Source organism: Temnothorax longispinosus, unplaced genomic scaffold (genome assembly GCF_030848805.1).
Source record: "Temnothorax longispinosus isolate EJ_2023e unplaced genomic scaffold, Tlon_JGU_v1 HiC_scaffold_678, whole genome shotgun sequence".
In the NCBI taxonomy this organism is placed as follows: Eukaryota; Metazoa; Arthropoda; class Insecta; order Hymenoptera; family Formicidae; genus Temnothorax; species Temnothorax longispinosus.
Genome location: NW_027270537.1, coordinates 1 through 5295, shown reverse-complemented (window position 1 = coordinate 5295; position 5295 = coordinate 1). Strand labels below are relative to the sequence as shown.

Here is a 5295-nt window from a genome sequence, read left to right as displayed (position 1 = left end):
CCTAGCAATCGTGAGCAGTCGCTCGTTTTCGCTCGTTCCTCTCCTTTAATCCATTGGGTCAAAGGAGAGGAAACGAGCGAAAACGAGCGACTGCTCACGATTGCTAGGCTAGCGGAGTATCGGCTGAACGCACCCAATTTCACCAACCACAGTTAGCTTAACCGACGGTTAAATTTAGCAGGATTGACCAATAGAAAGCAGGGTGATATCATTTCTATTGGTCAATTCTGCTAACTTTAATCATCGGTTAAGCTAACTGTGGTTGGTGAAATTGGCCCTAAGTGTAATTGGTTGGATCCAAAGGTAAGAACCGTAATGCTAAGACTCCATAGACGCGGAAACGCCGTGCGGCAGAGTGCGTTGACCAATCACAAATTTTGATTTTGCCGCAGGCGACTTGCGGCAGCCTTCTGATTGGTCAACGCACTCTACCGCACGGTGTTTCCGCGTCTATGGAGTCTATGGCTCCTGCCCACAGGACGCGGCAGCGCGACAATGCGGCAACGCGGCAACGCGGTGACCAATCACCATCTGCCTTTCCGTACTACTTTCAGAAGTAGAACGGAAAGGCAAGACGGTAATTGGTTACCGCGGTGCCGCGTTGCCGCATTGCCGCGCTGCCGCGTCCTGTGTGCAGGAGCCATTATAGCTCCTGCACACAGGACGCGGAAACGCTTACCGCGCGGCAAGAAGCGACGCGGTAGCCAATCAACGTGTTGTTTTTCCGTAAGAACCAAAAGTTTATTGGCTACCGCGTTGGTTCTTGCCGTGCGGCAAGCGTTTCCGCGTCCTGTGTGCAAAAGCCATTAGCACCAATGGGCGCGTTCAGCAAACCAAGCCGCAGTCGAACGTGATTGGCTCTTACTTTTAGAACCAACCAATCAACGCAGAGTGTTGATAAGACGAACTCAACAGTTGTGTCTGCTGAACGTGGCCAATCACATTCAGGGAGTCGATTGTGTATCTTGAGAAACGAGGTGAAAATTACAAAAGTGAACAGATTTTACTAGATTTCCACAAATGAAATCGTAGATACGCTAGTGAATTTCCTCACTTTTGTAATTTTCACCTCATTTCAAGATACACAATCGACTCCCAGTTGCTACCTTTCGCTTGGCTAACAATAAGCGGGTGCGTTCAGCTGATACTCCGCTAGCCTAGAGTCCCTTTATAAGAGTTTGGACAGACTTTGGGAGTGCAACAACATGGCGTGAACGTCACGTATATAGAGACTCTAGTCTAGGCGCCCTAGACGGAAGGAAAACCATGGCGGCGATGGATGACTACACGTGAATCGTATATCCTGGAATCGTTGTATCGTCGACGTTGTATATAAAGATTTATATTATCTCCAAATTAGTCTACATAGAAAGTGAGTTTGCTTATATTTTTATTTTAACTTAATAGAGAGATAAGATAACCAAACTTGAAAATATCTGGATACCTGGATGTACTAACAACAATAAAAAATGATATTCTATGAGAAGATTTCCAAAAAATGTAAAAAAAAAAAATTAAATTGGATAAAAAATATCAACAATCTGTGGCCTAATTGGAAACCTCCTGAGCATGGACTTATTTGTCATGTAAGTATGAAAATGTATTTTTATAATAAATAACTAATGAAGGAACTATGATATTAATCTAAATGATTTTATTTATAGTCACATTTTTCTGATGCAATGTGGGAAAAACCTCGTGTAGATGGTAAACAAAAATTAAAAGATGATGCTGAGCCAACTATTTTTTATAATCATAATGTTAATGTAAGTTTTATTTTATTATTTTTTATGTCATATATGTGTGTATATATATATATATATATATATATACATATATAAAAAAAACAAGGAAATTATGATAATTTTACTAAAAATGTGCATTTTTCAACATTTTTGTGTTCTCCTTGCCAGATAAAACCTGCAGCTTTTTCAGTTTCTCCACCGTTAAATGATCAATCATCAACAGATTATAATACCAATAGTTCATCGCATGACGAAATTGTGGAAGTAAATATGGAACCAAATCAACAAATGAATTCAATAGAAGTTTTTACTAGTAAATTACCGAGTACTGAAGTTAATAAAATTTGTGAAAAAAACACAATTCCACGGATTATGAAACTCCAACAGATTGTACAACTACATCAACGTTAGATGAAGCATTGAAAATTGCTGTTCTAAAAGCTGAAAATCTGGAAAAACAATTAAAAGTGGCAAATGCTAAGCTTCAAGCTGCAGATGTATCCGTTCGAAAAGTACTAAGATCAAATAACTTTTTATTAAGACGTATCAGACGGCTGAGAAGTAACAACAGAATACGTGTTGAGAAAAGTTTATTAAAATCTACAGAAATTTTACACAAAGTATTCAATGATGACCAAATCAAATGGCTCCAACGTGATTCTAGTTGTAAAACTGTACATAAATGGTCTGAAGAAACCATAAAAAAAGCACTTCGGTTAAAAGTATCATGTTCCAATAGTGGTTACCAAGAACTTATGAAACAAAATATTCCTTTGCCATCTACTAGGACACTTCGTAGAAGATTAGAAACAATTAAATTTGAACCTGGAATTTGTGATGATATATTTGAGGCTCTAAAAGAAAAAGTTGAACAATTTGAAGATGACAGACAAAGAGATTGCATGCTTGCATTAGACGAAATGAGTATTATGAGTGGGAATCAAGTTGATTTATCAACAAATTCACGTTTTGGTGATACTACTATTCCTAACACTTTTGGTAATTTGCATGCTTCTTTTCTGTAACAAGTTTTATTCATTTGTTAACATTTTTCCTATATTATATATTTTTCAATTTCCTTACATTTTATGGCGCATGAAACACCTATAAATATGTATACTTTCATATTTCACATTTCATTCTTTGCATTATTTCATTCTTTGTATTATTTTCACATTTAAATTGTATAGGGAAAAAAACAGAAGCAACGCATGGTTTGGTCATAATGCTTGCTGGCATTTTTACTAGATGGAAACAAGTCGTAGGGTATTATTTTACTCCAAACGGATTTGATGGTGTTAAACTGAAATCTATCATTGAAGAAATTATTAGAAAAGCAGAATTAATTGGTCTTTATGTGCACAGTATTACATCCGATATGGGTGGAGTAAACCAAGCAATGTGGAGAGCTTTTGGAAACGTATCTGCTAGTAGGTATGGTGAAATTGTAAATTCAATATCTCATCCTCCTCATCATCTCAGTTGATGAATCACGTAGATTATTTTTCTTTGCTGACGCTCCACATCTATTTAAGAATCTCCGAGTCTGATTAATAATAAAGTTATATTATTGCCTGAAAAATTTGTAAAAACTTTAAAGTTATCTTCTGATATTGTACAATTTGAACATTTTAAAGAATTAGTAGCCGAACAAAAAGATTATCATTTAAAACTTGCACCAAAGTTAAATGAAAATGTTATTAAAACGACAACGTTTAATAAAATGAAAGTTGGTCACGCAGTGAATATGTTAAATAGATATGTGAGTGGTGCATTTAATTATATGGACCATGAAAATGGTAATAAAAAATATGAAACAACAGCAAAATTTACTGAAATAATGTCTAAATGGTTTGGATTAATAACTGCACGAAGTCCTATGATGGCTTTAGGTAAAAAAGAAAACAATGAAAGAACACAAAATAAATTTAATGAAAGCATACAGTTCCTAAATTCGGTAATTGAGTTATTTCGTGATGTAAAAATTGGTTCAGATCAGCGATTTAAACCAGTCCAAAGAGGCATTTTAATAACTACAAAATCTGTAATTGAACTTACTAATTATTTAATTAATAAACGAGGATATTCGTACGTTCTTGCTGGTCGATTTTCTCAAGACTGCGTGGAAAATCTTTTCTCAAATATTAGAAAAAAATTTCCAATTCCGAACGCTTTACAGTTTAAACACAGTTTAAAAGTTCTGATGGTTTCTCAGTACTTACAAACGTTACAAAATACAAATTATGACCAAGATGAAGGTTCTTTCATTGCTGATTTTTTAAGACGGCCAGCTAAAACTAATTATAATCAATTTGAAGAAATTTCTCCTGTCCTTCCTCCTGGAATAGAAAATAAAGTTATAGGTATATCAAAAAAGAATTAAATTCATTGTATGGCATATGTGGATACATTTTAACTAGAGTTTCGAAATTAACTAAAGTTTGTAAACAATGTATAAATTCTGCTGGATCCACAACATATAATGGTAGTTCACAATATTCTGCATTACTTCGCCTTAGATGTTATAAACCAAATACATTGTTTTTCGTGAATGATGAAACTTTTAGATTTTTTTATCATATGGAAATTGAAATACGACGTTATTTACCTCATTGAAATACGCAAAAGTTGATTTCGTTAAATTTTATATAGTTAAACTGAAACACATTCAATGTGATACATTGTTAAATTGCCACAATATTTTCGAAAAAATAATGAAACGTTTTATTTTATATAGAGTTAAAATTGAATGCAAAAAAGGAATTTTAAATGCTTACAATAGTAAAACTATGAGTATGCATTCATTAATTAAGTAGTTAGATTAGTATATTGTATAAGGTATAGTAGAGATATTTATATATTATAAAGTATATTATAAGATATATTCACTGTATTATACATATAAAATGTAAAAATATATTTAAATATTTTCTTTTTCAAACTTTTAATAAAAATATTTTGACATTAATGTCATTTTTTGTTAATTTCGTAATTCTTTATTTTTAATTATAAGACACCTATTCAGTATAAATGTTAACAACATAATTTCGTGCTTTGCACAGATATACATATAACACTGTAGCAAAGCACGTAACGATATTGTTAAGCGGGGAGCACACATTTCTGCATAACGCATAATGCGTAAGTATAAGAAATTGATTGGTCCATACACATGTGCATAAAAAAATAGACCAATCAATTTTCTTATGCTTACGCATTATGCGTTATGCAGAAGTGTGTGCTCCCCGCTTTAGTGTGTATTGGCATGTATTATGGAATGGATTCTGATCAAAATTATGCTGTTTTCCCTGAAAACATAATAGAAATGTAGGAAATAACAATTCCGATCAGAATCCATTTCGGAAAGTTCCATAATACGCGCCCTGAGAGGGCCTCCATTTATCGCTCGTGATTGGTTCCGCCATGGTGTTGCACGTCCAATGAAAATACGGACCAGTCTGTCCAGACTCTTATAAAGGGACTCTACTAGCCTAGCAATTGTGAGCAGTCGCTCGTTTCCTCTCCTTTTAATCCATTGGGTCAAAGGAGA

General features: G+C 34.3%; 1 pseudogene; it reads left to right on the top strand.

Moving 5' to 3' along the window:
• The first annotated feature begins 1144 nt into the window (after positions 1 to 1144).
• LOC139824919 (uncharacterized) lies at positions 1145 to 4775 on the top strand (annotated as a pseudogene).
• Positions 4776 to 5295: the final 520 nt, after the last annotated feature.